General features: G+C 39.9%; 2 pseudogenes; one reads left to right on the forward strand and one right to left on the reverse strand.

Moving 5' to 3' along the window:
• The window catches only part of LOC113662941, a 48503-nt pseudogene that overhangs the window by 3619 nt on the left and 28763 nt on the right, over window positions 1–16121 (forward strand).
• On the reverse strand, window positions 8401–15182 carry LOC125138482 (annotated as a pseudogene).

A 16121-nucleotide genomic window follows, 5' to 3' on the forward strand; every position in this document is an offset into this window, starting at 1 on the left:
TTCTTCTTTTGATAAAATAAAAGCCTCTCTCAATGTGTAACATGATAATATTTAGATCTGTTCCTGTGTGTTTCTAACCAGGAGATGGAACACAAATGCCCCTTTTCCACCGAAGCGGTTCGAGTGCTAGTTCGGAACCAGAGCCTAATTTAGAACCAGTTCTTTCTGTTTCGACCGACAAAGCACCGGCTCTGAACCAGGAAAAGTGGTTCTTAAGTAGCACCAAAACGTTTTTGGTCTAGACTTAAGAGACCGACAAGCGGCATTTTTAAATCCCCACCACCAGCAGCAGCAGCAATAATAATAGCAATAATAAACCAAAAAACAGTGGTCTGTTGATGAAATCAACTGCCTACTTGTACTCTGGTCCTCGGCAGAAGTCCAGAAGAAGTTAGATGGAGCGACAAGAACAAAACCGGTGCTACAGCAAATTCAGTGTGAGATGCCTGCAGCGGGGTTCAACAAGAGTGTCGGTCAAATTAAAAATAAGCTTAAAAAATTAAAGAAGGAGTACAGAGACCAAAAAAAGGACCTCGGTCGAAGCGGCAGTGGTCGGCCACATTGTAATCCACATTACGATGTTCTTAACTCTGTCCTCGGCAACAGACCAGCCTTCCAGCTTACCTTGGCACTGAACTCCGCAACATTGATACTCGAAGGAATGGCTAATAATTCGCTTGAGAAAAGTCACACTGATCCTGGTAAGTTCTATTTTACACTTCTTTTGGCTCCGGGCAGCTCTTTGACCAAATTATAACTTCTTTGCCCATTGTTTGCAATGCTGCTAGCTAGGCTATGCTAGCAGCATTGTAAACAATGGTCCCAGAAGTTGGTACAGGCTATGCTAGCGAGGCTAGCAGTAGCTGTGCTTTTATTGTATGATTTATCTCTGAATGTTGTATAAGGTGTGTAGTGGACAGTAAAGTTTTAAATCAATGTTGTCTCGTGTTTTTTTTTAAGAATTGTCTGCCATCAACGACGGTGGTGACCTTGAGTTTCCACCACCATTGAGCTGCAGCTCTCCCTCATCGTCGAGCAGAATCTCTGGAGATGCATGTACATCTTCAGCACAGAAGAAACGTGGTAAGGTTTGCGAAGAATTATCACACCATGTACTATACCAACACTGACATACATGTTCTCTCGGGTGCAGCAACAATGTTTAGTTCAATTTTTCATTTATATTCAGGACCATTAAATTGATTTAATATGTATCACTCAAGTAGAATGGAGAACACATGCCAAATAGTAAGTAATGTATAGAATAACCTTAAAGGTTCGAAACAATAACTGACATTAGTTTGATCATTTACAATCGAATTCCTACATGATGAACTTGTATTCCATGTGAGCACAAGATGAAGTGCAGTGATGTAGTATGATGCTATAGTTCAGGAATATAACATGATAGATTAATAGCAGACAAATCTGCAACAGACATTTTTTAACTGTTTAGAAAATGCATAGTTTTTACACTACTGATCTGTCTTTTGCTATTCTTGATGCACAGGAAAAAGGAAAAGAGACAGCATATCCGAATTGGTGGCTTATCTTGAAAGGGCAGATGAGCGGTTCTTCCAGCACTCCAAGGACATGGAAAATGCATTGTTGCAACAAATGAGCCTAACTCATGGACTCGTGGAGCGCATGTTGACCGCCAATGACAAACTGCACAATGACAAGACTGTTTGTTTTTTTAAATTTTTTTTATTTAGAATTTACTTTTTTTTTAAATGTATGGCTGCTATTGCACTTTTCAAGAATGTAAAGTCTCACACGTTGTAGTTTTCTGTGCTTTTTTTTTTTTAAAAAAAAGAAATAAACACGTTTTAATTTACACATGTCTGGTTGTGTTTCTTTAAGCAATGTACGGGAATAGAATACAATTTGACAGTTTGGATGTCCTAACACAACTGTTACAATTTCAAACATTATCATTGTGGTACAAAGCACTTTAATAACTCTCTCTGTTAAAATGCATCATTAATGCAGCTCTGGTGTCAGCCCCTTCTGTATTGCCATGCTCGGGTACTGCCTGAACAGGAGGCTGAATGTTTTCAGTAATGTTTGTGTGCTCCTCAGTGAAATTATCACCATCTTCCTCACAAATGTTATGGAGAACACAGCAGGTCACTGCCATTGTCTTGCACAGTTCCAGCTTGCAGTCATTTCTTTTTAGGAGGCACCTCCATCGTCCTTTTAATCTCCCAAAAGACATCTCCACAACCGACCGTGCACTGCTCAGCCTGTAATTATAGGTGTGTTGTTCTGAAAAGGGCTTCATGAGCCACTTCTGCATGGGGTATGCAGGATCACCTATCAGGTAATAGCCAACATCATAGCAAGATATGGTCAATTTGGTTTGTCCTAGTAATTCTCCATCACGTAGGACCTCCCACAAATGTGACTGTTGTAGCACTCTAGCATCATGCACACTCCCTGGATAGCCAACACAAACATCCCAGAGTAGTCCTTTGCCATCTACAACTGCTTGTAGAACAACTGAATGCCAGCCTTTGCGATTGTAATAATCTTGTGGACGGTCCTCTGGTGCAATTATTGGAATGTGGGTTCCATCAATTGCACCGACACACTGTGGTACTCACCAGCGATTGTTAAAGAAAGTGGACATTTCCAATAACTTGTCGGCATCAGGAAATCTTATGTGGTAAGGAAGCAGCATCATGATTACAGCATTGCAGAATTCCTGAACACAATTAAATACAGTGCTGAGGCCTACCCCAAAAAGATGACTGATGGTCCTGTATTCACTGCCTGTGGCCAGTTTCCAGATGGCAATTTCAACACGCTTCCGGATTGGGACACACAAGCGATAGTTTGTGTTCCTTCTCTCCATTACATGCTTCACCCGACTGCAGATGTACTCAAATGTTTCTGGGGCCATACGAAAATTGAGCAGGAACTGTTGAGGGGTGAAATCCGGAACTATTGTCTCCCACCAGTTCTCTGATCTTGGGTATGCCCATATTGCAGGTGACCTCTGCCTTGCCTTTAACCACAAGATTGCCTGTCAAGATAAAAATAGGTTGCATGTATAATTTTTCTGTAATATAAGTACAAAATATAAATACAAATTATTTGACATGAATTTGCAATGGTTCTTTAGTTAATCAATATAGATGTACCACTTTCTGATATAAAAACAATGTCATGTTCTGCTGTTAATTGATCAATCCAAAAAACTAAATATAATATGCTAAAACAGGCATATTGGACCAGTTTTTCTGCAAAATAAATAATTTTGAATGCAACACTGTACATGCTCTTTGCTTATGGTACATGCATTTACTTAAGTATGCTGTACATCTACTGGAGTATTTCTACAGTAAGTAATGTAAGTAAAGTACATTTTGATAATGTACCTTTAGTATACTAATGTTTGATACACTTTTACTTTACCTCAATATGTTAAATTATCAGCACACATGATAGTAGGTAGCTACATGCTAAGGCTAACTTTATTTCCGTTTATTGATAAAATATAATGTTATGTACTTACCCTTATTCTCGAGTGCACCCTCCATTTATATAAGCTAGATTGAGCTGCACATACATGATGAATTAGTTTATTTTGGATGAGAATTTAGGCCACGAGCATGAACTGTACAACAGCATCCGCCATTGTTCATGTGTTTGTGTTTGCCGCTGCTGCGCTAACGTTGCCGGGAAACGTGATACGTATACAGTGACGTCAGACTTGGCTCTCTTAACCGGTGGAGAGGCAACCGGTTCTTAGAAGGTTCGCCAGTGGAACCAACTATGAACCAGCTCCAGCACTAGCTCTGAACCAGCACCCGGTTCTTTTTGGTGGAAAAGGGGCAAAAGTCATCTCTCTGATAAAGAATGAGCTGAAGAGGTTTAGGAAGCTCCTGACTCCAGATTACCCAGCATGCACTGAGAGGGAGGTGGAGGATGAGGAGGATCTGCACAGTGTCAGAGACGGAGCGCTGAAGATCACACTGCACGTCCTGAAGAACATGAACCACACAGATCTCGCTAACACACTGCACAACAGTAAGAGCTCTGAGTCATGACTTTATTCCATCAACTTCACTTTAGAGAGAGGAAATAGTTTTAGATATGAACACTTTTAGTTTTAAATGTAATTTTAATATCATGTTGTATCTGTTCATGGTCCAGCTTCAATAATATTTACTACATCAGTCAGGAATTAATAGCAGTGTTTGAAGGATTTTGCATTATAACTATTTATTACTAAACTAGATATTACTTTGTTTATTAGAACTCGCCTCTGTGTATCAGCCAAAGTTGAAGTCCAAGCTGAGAGAGAAGTTTAAAAGAATTAATGAAGGAATCTTACAGCATGGAAGCTCAGCACTTCTGAATGAGATCTACACTGAGCTCTACATCACAGAGGGTTGGAGTGGAGACATCAATAATGAACATGAGGTGAGACAGATTGAGGCAGCGTCCAGGAGACCAGCAACACAGGAGAAACCCATCAAATGTAATGAGATCTTTAAAGACAAGTCCATCAGAACTGTGCTGACTAAAGGGGTTGCTGGAATTGGAAAAACAGTCTCTGTGCAGAAGTTCATTCTGGACTGGGCTGAAGGAGAAGTAAATCAGGACGTCACCTTCATGTTTCCACTTCCCTTTAGAGAGCTGAATCTGATGAAGCAGCAAAATCTCAGTCTGATGAATCTTCTTCATCACTTTTTCCCAGAAATAAGAAAACTGGAATCAATAGACTGTGACTCCTATAAAGTGCTGTTGATCTTTGATGGTCTGGATGAGTGTCGACTTCCTCTAAATTTCAGGAAGAATGAGAGATTGTGTGATGTGACAGAGTCAGCCTCAGTGGATGTGCTGCTGACGAACCTCATCAAGGGGAATCTGCTTCCCTCTGCTCTCCTCTGGATAACCACAAGACCAGGAGCAGCCAATCAGATCCCTCCTGAGTGTGTAGACCAGATAACAGAGGTGTTTCCTGAGTGTGTTTCTCCGTCTGTGATGTACGATGGGTCAGTGTTAAACTATAGAGACTGACAGGACCATACAGTTCAGTGTATTATCTGGACTGGGAGAAGGATGAAAGCTCTTATGGAGGTCCTTTATTACATGAATATCTGACTCCAGATTATACTGAATTACTGACACTGACTCCAACTATCAGATCAAGTTAAAACAAGTCAAGAAGCTTTTATTGTCATTTCAACAGTGATGCAGCTGCTCAGAATGCTGTCAATGGTCCCTCTGTAAAACATATTCAGGATGGGGGGAGGGAGATGTGCCTTTGTAAGAAGTAGAGATGCTGCTTGGTTTTCTTGGTGATGGAACTGGTGTTCAGTAACAAAGCTGAAGTTCTCGGCTAGATGAACACCAAGAAATTTGTCTCTAAACATGATCAATGCACGGTACCTCTGGTTTCAGACAGTTCTTAGGCCCTGCAATCGTGTTAACATAGATAAAAAAACTTCAGATCCTAATAACTGAATGTTCAGCTTGATCTGTTACAAAGCGCTGACACTGCAGACTCCTTACAGAAAAACCTCACCATAACAATGACTTTTTCTTAGATATCCGGTTATCTTTTTATTATAAAACCTTTTAATACACGGCGTGTCCACCGTATCAGGCCTTGTAACTTAGCTGTTACTTTAGAAACGATAATAAAAAATATTAGTATACCATCTGACCATCATGCATTATCTTCTTAACAAGATCTATTTTCTGAGGACTTTGCTTTATGTTTTTCAATTATTGTAGATCTGCCCAGGAATGTAAGAGTGATATCATGTAGTCAGGACACCTCAGGAACTCTGTTCTTGTATAATTACTGTCTAAACGTTATAGATTCTATTGATACATTATGGATTTCACTTGTTTTTTTGTGGCTGTATGTAAACAACGCGGTCTTTGACTAAACTTGACAAGCTACATGGCGTAACATGCTGTAAGATACTTTAACGCTAGTACTCAGGACAGATTGGATCATGTTATTGGTTTAGATAAGAGGATGGGTGTGACATTTACAAAAAGACTTAGTGTCAGTGTAGAATTTGGATTCTCCCTATTTTAAAGTCTTACTGATAATCAGGGGTCAAAGTTCAGTCATATGACTTATTTTGTTGTAGAGCCCTGCTAAAATAAGGGCCTAATAATCATAAGTTTGTGTTTTATTTTGCACTAAATCCGTAAAAAATTATTACTTTCAAACAGAAAAGAAATAAGTAATGGAAATACTGTTATAAAAAAAAAAAGTTTTGTATTGACCAATGAGGTGGGTTTCTCACTGATCTCTGGAGGTCAGGGGGCGGAGCGGAAAAAAAAACGTTGTGAAGTGAATGAGTTGGGTCGGAGGACACGAGGTGACCGACAAACGTGTGCACATCGGCGGTTCGGGGGGAAAAAAATACTGTAGCATTGAAAAGAAAAAAAAAGAAACCTAACAACCGAGTTTGCAGACGACATACAAGGACACCTAGCAGATAAGAGACTGCTGAACAAAAATAAACCGGAATGAACTCTATCTGAGGAGCGCATGGTGTGCGTTCCCGCGTTCCCGCGTGCGTGCGTTCCCGTGACAGACAAAAGTATATTGCAAGTTCTTTCATCTGAGTGCTTAACGGTTTGCAACGCGAATGGTCGTGTACAGTGTGTGAGCACCGGAGAAACTAAGGCTACGAAATTCGGCAGGAGAGACCGGAGGCCACGTGGAGACTTCTACTGCATCTTGGCTTCGTTTACATCGTTGGATGGTGGGGTGCTTCTCTTTTGAGTTTCCCTGTTCAGTTGGATTACGTGAGTACTACAGTATAAGGTGTTCATACGTTTCACCTGAGCTCCAACTAAGTGCACCAACAAAACATTTAAATCCCAGCTGGGTAACATTTACATTTGTGGGGATTTGGTTTGTTTTATTTACACTTGTTGGAGAGAATAAATGTTTGTTTATTGTTTCTACATTACAATCTCCTGTGATTGCTTCTTTAATGAAAGAGGTTGGTGAAAGGCCTGTAACTTTTCTGAGATTTATGTTATTGTGTTGTACGAATGCTTTTTACTATTAGGTGATATTATTATTATTATTATTATTATTATTATTATTATTATTTACTGTTACTATTTATTATTAGGTGGTCTGAGTGATAGAAGAGAACAATTAAAGAAACACTGAAGTCTGAAGCCCGAGGTTAAATACAGCAGTTTGGGTAACTTTGATAGTACACATCATACCTTTTTAATAAATTAGTAAATTTAGATGTGCCTCTCACGTATAAAGTTATTTCCCTAGACAAATCAGAGCCAGTTAATCAGTGAGAGGGTTACATTGTACTGAATTTTTAAAACATGCTTAAACCTGCTCTGTCAGGTCTGTCATGGGCAAGTGTCAATGAACAGCCACAAGATGGCAGCAGTTGTTGGCTAGAAAGAACTACAAAAAACAACAACAAATAATTCAACACATTCAAAGAATCAAGACATTCAGTCATCCATTTAATTACTTCTATCATCTGGTACTTCAGATGTACTGTGGGTTTTCTCACATAGATGAATTTTGAAACTATAGATGAATTCTCAGGTCTTCCAGGATTTTAAATAAAATGGTTACATCAGCTCCAACAGGCAAGCACTCCAATTCGTTTTTGTAGTAGACATTCTAATGTCTCAAGTTTTATTGGAGAATCGAGCTCAATGATCAGGTACATGAGGATCAGCATGACTGGTGATTCTCAGGCCAGAAGGAAGAAACTGGGTTCCATTGATGGATCCAAACCTCTATAGATTACAGGGCTCCACCACCTCCATTCAAATAATCCTGCTTTTTTCTTTCCAAGGTCAATCATCTAAATGAAGGTCCAAAGCCAAAGGGGTGAATGTCTGAAATAAGATACCATCAATTTCACAACTGCTTTTCTAGAAGCTGGTATTCTCCAATCCACTTCCCTGCCTGATCCAGTCCACTCTTTTTCTGAGTGAATATAAACATAGTTTGCAAATTCAAGTGTTTCTTTTTAGGTGTTTCTTGGTTTGGACTTTCCTTTCTTCTTCACATCCCAATCTGGTTTTGCCTCTTTATCTTATTACCTCTTTGTTATGGTATTGAACTAAATGTAATGTGGCTAATTGACTAAAATGTAACACAGATACGGAAGTGAAAGAGAGAAACCACATCATTTACATGGAGCTGAAATTAGAGTTCAGGAGCCAGCAGGTGCATCCTGAGTGAGAGAGAACGTCCTCACACTGATTAGGACTCTGAATAATCGTCTCTTAGAGAAAATCTCATCAGTGCTCCTCATTTATACTTCAACTGAACAAATAACTCAGTTCTCTCTTTAACACATTAAACTGGACAGTCATCAGTGAATCATTTTCTGTGGACACGAACATCAAAAGACAAAAATCACAAAATCCATCCAGTAGAATTTTATTAAATAGAATTTGATCCACTCCTGCTGTAATTCTGTTTGTGTGCTTTGTTGATTTGATCTTTGCAAAGTTAGTTCAGAAAATCACAGATAAACTGAATTTCTTTTCATGATATGCACTTTATTAAACTTCAATCTATTTTTCAAACACAAAAGCAAAACAATGACATCATCAGGACATTACAGTCTCAGGAATAAGAAATTATTTTCTACAGTGTAAACTACGGGTGTTAGAAGGATTTGCGACTACACAATTAACAAGTGAAACATGATCGGGTTCAGTCACTGCATTTTGACTTGTTAATCTGCACCGATGCGGCTTTTCCAACAGCAGACACTTCACACGTTATGACTTTGTCGTTGTCCCACTCGGAGCTGTCGACGGTCAAGTAGCTGCTTAGTGTGAACTTCTTATTGTCCTGCTGCTGTGCAGAGCTGGTGACGACTCCACTGGTGACCGAGTTCCCGTCCACGAGCCAACTCACGTCAGCGAAACCGACAGACATGTCGCTGGCCAAACACACTAGAGTAGCTTTTTTAGTCTTCAGCTCTTCAGTGGACGGAGGGAGAACCTTCAGAACAGGAGACGGGAGAGCAGCGTCTGATTCCACACACAGAGGGAGATAATCATTACACAAAACAACACAAATCTAATGTGCACACAGGAATCTAAAACATTTTTAAAGAAATGCTTCCGTTCACAATGAAGCCGTAAATCTGTCTGTGTGGCAGAAGATCAGGAACAAAATGAAGAACTAGAACAGATTTATACTTTGTGTTGAGACAGATTCCATATGAGAGATCTGAATTAACATTTAATAATAGAAATACATTTCTAACTAATTACAACCTGAAAAAATAACTGAACATTTCTCTGGGTCACACGTTAAAGTACAGAATATCGTTAATTGTCTGAAACGAACAATAAAAGACGTATGAAACGTGTCGGAATACATTTCTCAAACTGGGAAAAGACATAAAAGTGTGAATCTGAAGCAGTGTAGAAGTCTAGAGTAGGAAAAAAGAGGTGAGAAGTTTTACTTACCGCTGACGATCAGCTTTGTTCCTTGGCCGAATACCACAGTGATTCATTCAGTGTCCTCACCCGTACAAAAACCTCCTCAGATACAGAAGTGAAAGCAGAAGAACTGAAACGTCCTCCAGACTTCAGCTCTCTCTTCTACTGTCTACCATCAGCACACACTCCTTTAAGGTCCTGTTCCAGTGGCAGTGAATCACACGTCTCTGTTATACACCGTTCTGTTCACACGTCCTGTTAGGAGGATTAGAGCACATGGTCACGTCTTTACTGGGAAACTTCCTGGATATCGTTATCTGACATCATTGTGAAATGGAAGAAGTTCGGATCTACCAGGTCTCTTCTTCCAGCTGAATGTCTGACCAAACCCGGTAACTATTGCTAGAAGGGCCTTGGTCAGGGAGGTGACTAAATCCCCAGTGAACATGCTAATTAGAGCTTTAGAAGTCCTCCACAGAGAGGACAGAACCTGCTGGAGGACAAACCATCTCAGAAGTACTTCATCTATCAGGTCTGTAGGGTTGTGTGGCTAGACAGAAACCACTCCTGAGGTAAAGCCATATGACAGGCACTTAAAAGTCTCTGAGAACATGACAAACAACATTCTCTGATCTGATGAGACAAAACTGAACTCTAGGCTGAACTCCCAAGTACCACATCTATGTAAACCAGATCAAGAACATCTACTGGCTAGTACTATTGCTATGATGAAGCATGGTGGTGGCAGCATCAAGCTGTGGGAAGGTTTCTCAGGGCCAAGAACTGGGAGAGAGAATGAATACAGACAAATTCAGAGAAGTCCTTAAAGAAAACCTGCTCCAGAGTTCATGTAATGTTCCACTGTTCATCAAGGCCACAACATTAAAGCTAGAACTTGTGGTTTTGGGTTATGATATGAAGACTGATGGTCAAAATGTGCATTTGTTCCATCTTAAATTGAATCAAAACTAAAACTGAGGGGTCAGAATACTTGCGTTTAACTGTTGCAGTAATGTTGTGTCTTACACAATAACAGTAACTGTGTGGAATAAATGCAATAAAAAGTCGTACCGTATCTGTGATCTTTAAATGTGAAGAATTCAAAGTGTCTTCAGTGAACATTAAGTGAGTTTCCACTTCAGTTCCAATGATGTGAAGTTGAGGTTTTTGTTCTTTCTGGTGTTGTGTGAAAGCAGAAGTGAGTGTGAGCAGTGAGGAGGTTTTTGTCATGGTGTACATCACTGTGATACGTATTCTTTAGCAGAGCTGTCCCATGTCTTACAGTAATACACTGCTGAGTCTCCCACCTCCACATTACTGATTATTAACTTACAGTCTGATTTAGATGAACATGTTGATGTGAATTTAGGAGACGAGAAACCAGATCCATATGCAGGAGATCTCCAGGACTGATGGTGTCTTATCACATGCTGAGGAACTCCTCCAGGAACCTGTTTGTACCAGCGTGCAGAGTCAGTGACAGTCCCCAGGTTACAGTCCATGTTGGCCGTCTGTCCTGCAGTCAGTATGAGAACAGGAGGCTTCTGTGTCACCACAATCACACCACTGACACCTGGAATAAAAACAGCACACATGTTACATGGCTTCATGCTCACATTAGATGGAGGCCGAATGCTGATGAGCTCCAGAGTTGTGAAATCTTACATGCGAGAGCAGTGAAGAGAGAGCAGAGCGCTGGCAGCATGGTGTCCATGTGATGGGACTCTGGTGCTGAGTGAAGAGATGAGTGGCGTGATGAGCAGATAAAGGAGAGACTGCAGGGACGTGCTATAAGAGAGACAGGAGGAGGGGCAGAGGGAGGAGACGCTCAACATCACACACCACAGCTGAAGCTCTCCACAGTGATGTACTACATACTGAACACTCACCTCACTGTTATTATTAACACACCATCAACACTCTGACACACACCGTCTTCTTCTTATAAACACTCTTTATTCATGATCTGATCTCAAGGTGATCGTTACAATGACACAGTTTCTGTTGATGAAATCAGTCAGTAACATGCAGAACGTGTTCCTCTACATTTCAGAGCAGAAGTTCATCATTTACATGAATCTAAGATGTCAGCGTGAGGAGCAGCAGGTGTTTCCTGAGTGTGTTTCTCCGTCCGTGATGTACGATGAGTCAGTGTTAAACTATAGAGACTGACAGGACCATACAGTTCAGTGTATTATCTGGACTGGGAGAAGGATGAAAGTTCTTCTGGAGGTCCTTTATTACATGAATATCTGACTCCAAATTATACTGAATTACTGTCACTGTCTCCAACCATCAGATATTTAATTACCTCTAATATCTCAGTATCTTAACATCTACCCAGCTTTATACTGTTCAAATCCCTCGAATTTACTGTTTCCTGAGAAGAACATTTGAGAGAACTTTGTTTCTATACAAGATATAAAGAATTATACTCTGAGGTGAATTTAATACAAATTATGAAATTAATGGAATGAATGGACAGTGTAGAGTCTGGAATGGAGGACAGAGAAATCAGAAGGTCGTCTCTATGGGGATCTGATGTTAGAATATCTCACTGATCAGTTGGTGAATTTTCAGACCTCTTAAACATCAATTGAAGTCTTTGGCCAGATTAATAAATGAGAAGAACACCATCCTCTTAGTCCATAACCTGAACAAATCAATCCCAGGGTCCTAACTGAGCTGTAAAGGTGAGATGAAGATGATCATCAGACCAGATGGAGCTGACCTGTAGATATGTGTGTGTGTGTGTGTGTGTGTGTGTGTGTGTGTGTGTGTGTGTGTGTGTGTGTGTGTGTGTGTTTTCCACAATGAAATAAAATATAAATTCATGTTCTGATAACGTTTTTTATTTTATTTTAAAATGACCAAATAATACTGAGAGTCTCTCTGACCCACATTCCTGATGCCACGGTTCAGAACAGTTCTGGGGTCTCATTAATAAAGCGTGCAAAGGTTGTGATCTATAAAAAACAAACTTGATGGGAAAATGTGCACACCTTTAAGCAAACATTGAGACGTGCGTACGCACATTCTGGAGACAAAGGGAATTGGCGACACAGATGGTGAGGTCGTGAACTGAAGTTAGATTGTAGAAAATTCATGTGAGAAGAACGATTATAAGAATGAATGACATTTAATTTTCACTCCAATTCATACGTTATATCCACATTATCATGAGGATTAAATCCAACAGTGTTAATAGTGCCAATTGTTTTAGGCTAAATACATCTAGTAAAATCCAAACGTAATTCAAAATGTATTCAAAAATAATAATCATAATCAGCGCTAATTCGTCCAGGGTGTATCCTGCCTTGATGCCAAATGATGCCTGAGGATAGGCACAGGCTCCCCGTGTCCCGAATAGTTCGGAAAAGCGGTAGAAGATGAATGAATGAATGAATGAATGAATGAATGAATGAATGACCCGATATGTAATGCTTCATGATGGCACTGCTGGCACTGTTGGAGGATTACGCCAATGGCAGAATAAGGAGAGAACGAGTTTTCAGGGACCATGATGATGACTGGCCCATTATGATGACTGGCTAATAAGCCGATTTAGATTCCCTAGATCTGTGCCCTTAGATCTATGTGTTGAATTGGGTCCAGTATTAGAGAGGGCAACACGCCAGAACCATGCCATCCCAGTCTATATACAAGTCCTCACCACTCTGGGGTTCTTGGCAACCGGCTGTTTCCAGCGGAAATTGGCAGACAGGTAAATTATTTATATATAAAAAACTATAAGTAATCCTCAACTTTGTGTCTAAGACCTTTTTGTATATGAAATAATTCTATTACCATCTCAGCCTATAGGTCTGGTATATCACAGCCGTCCGTGAGTGCCATAATATCTGTCGTTTTGAATGGTATACTTAATATGGGTAGTCGATACATCAGGTTCCCCTACACTGTGCGAGAACAGGCCGAAATTATAATGAAATTTGCAGGAATGTCTGGTTTCCCAAATGTAATTGGCACAATTGACTGCGCTCATGTTGCTATAAGGGCACCATCTGAAAATGAATTTGCTTATGTTAATAGAAAGCAAATCATATGTGACTCCAACATGACCCTTACAAACATTGTGGCACGCTGGCCTTGTTCAACACATGATTCCTTTATCTTGACACATAACAGTGTAGGGAACAGCCTAAATGCAGGTGCAGTACGTAGCTCATGGCTGGCTTCTTGGTGAGTTTAACAATATTAAAAAGTAGAAAAGGCGACAGTGGCTACCCCTGAGACGCTGCCTCCTCACCCTATTTTTAAACTAGCAGAGCGCAGAGGAAACTCATTATAACGAGGTCCACTCTCGTGCTCACGCAGTGATTTGTATAGACTTTTTATGGTTAAAAATGGGCATGTACAGGGTGGGATGTGAGGCTGGTTCACATACACACATCTGCGGGTGATCTGTGATTTATAAAGGGAACATTGCTTACAGGTGTGCGTACGCACGGTTTTATGAATCGGAATTTTTTTTGCCGTATGCCATTTTTGGCTTTTTGGCGTACGTAACATTTTAGTAGGGATCCTACACACAGTTTTATAAATGAGACCCCAGGTCCAAATTACTGCCACATCTTAGAAATCCACTGCATCCATTTGTCCAAAGATTGTAGAGAAAACATTATGACCGAGTGTTTAAGCATTTCAGTGGAGATCTCAGTGAAGCAGTGTGGCCTGGAATCCTGCTGTTACAAATGTCTCTTGGTCTGAATTAAAGAAGATAACTTTAAGTTACTTCAAACATCTCATGGATTTACTTTCTGCCACTTTCTGACCACATCAGGTATCTGTCAGGCAATGTCACTAATCACAAACATCAGAGGGAATCAGTGGGAAAGCTCTCGTATGTAGATCACCTGATCACACTGAGATCATTACAGACAAACAACTGAGCTGAGAACATGATGGAATCATCAACCATCTGTGTCTGTTTACATAAAAGTGGAATAAAAAGTCGTACCGTATCTGTGATCTTTACATGTGAAGAATTCAAAGTATCTTCAGTGAACATTAAGTGAGTTTCCACTTCAGTTCCAATGATTTGAAGTGTAGGTTTTTGTTCTTTCTGGTGTTGTGTGAAAGCAGAAGTGAGTGTGAGCAGTGAGGAGGTTTTTGTCATGGTGTACATCACTGTGATACGTATTCATTAGCAGAGTCGTCCCATGTGTGACAGTAATACACTGCTGAGTCTCCCACCTCCACATTACTGATTATTAACTGATAATCAATATTTGTCGTGGCTTTAGATGTGAAGCGTGTGGATGAAAAATTGTCTCCATATTTATTAGGAGAGTCGTGAGAATGATAAAATCTCAGCACAAACTCTGGAACTTCTTGTGGAATCTGTTTATACCAGCTGACATAGTTATTTTCATCCTTTGCGATGTTACAGTCCATAGTGACAGTTTTACCCACATCTGCTGTTATAACCGAAGGCTTTTGTGTCACAGCTTTGTGTGAACTGACCACTGCAACATAAAGCAACACTGAGTGTCATTATCATTTAAAAGAGAATTATAAATAATAAAAAGGTATCAGTTGAAGAGGAAAGCAGCAGCAGGAATCTTACACGCCAGAGCAGAGAGCAGAGTGCAGACGGAGAGCAGCATGATGTCAGTGTGATCAGCAGAGTGATGAACAGAGCAGAGGATGCTTTCATAAAGCCTCAGAGGCGGGACCTGGAGCTGCTTTCAGCCAATCAGACGAGTGGGATGAACAGCTGCTCTCATGTCAACCCCATGATTTATTAAAAGCATCTGTGCTGAAGATGTCATTGAATAACTAAAGCCATAAACTATACAGTGTGCAAATTTCAGATTGACGAGTACAGATTCACTCGTATCACTGCAAATCTTTCTGTAATCTATAATATATTACATATATATACTATATAAAAATAACAGGAATAAATAAGAATACTTTTTGCTACCTAATACTGTCATGTACTGTATGTAAGAACTATCTATTAAACACACGCCGATGAAACGTATTTCCAGCTCAGTGCTGTTCAGTTCTGCATTCTGATTGGTCAGATGGTGTGGATCAGTTTTCTATAGCAGCGGCTCTGACAGTGGTGCAGCTGCACGTCACAGGTTAGTGTTAATGAACTCGTTCTAACACCTCACTGTTTCCAATGTAGCTCCACAGGGAGCGAGGGACATGATTGTCACACAATCAAGGTAGCAAAATGTTATAGCTAGTCATCTTCCACTATCAACCTCGGTAGTTCCTTTCTTTAAGGTTTCCAAATTTTACATAATACCATAAAATACTGTTAAAGTTTAGACTCTAATCTATCTATCTATCTATCTATCTATCTATCTATCTATCTATCTATCTATCTATCTATCTATCTATCACAAACTAATGGGTTAACATTTTAAATGTCTATAATTAATACTAATAGTTCTTGTATTCACTTCTTTCTTATTTGTTTGAATTATTAACCTCATTAGAAACTCTTTATTTCCAAAGAGCTAAAATTACACACTGCAGACCAGCAGGTGTTTCCTGAGTGTTCCTTCATCCATGAAGTGTGTGTGTTTGTGTGTGTGTGTGTGTGTGTGTGTGTGTGTGTGTGTGTGTGTGTGTGTGTGTGTGTGTGTGTGTGTGTGTGTTACTTATATGTACCACTAGATGTAGTTAAGTGATTAGTTGTAGAAATAAAA

The sequence above is a fragment of the Tachysurus fulvidraco genome, chromosome 26 (assembly GCF_022655615.1).
Source record: "Tachysurus fulvidraco isolate hzauxx_2018 chromosome 26, HZAU_PFXX_2.0, whole genome shotgun sequence".
NCBI lineage: Eukaryota > Metazoa > Chordata > Actinopteri > Siluriformes > Bagridae > Tachysurus > Tachysurus fulvidraco.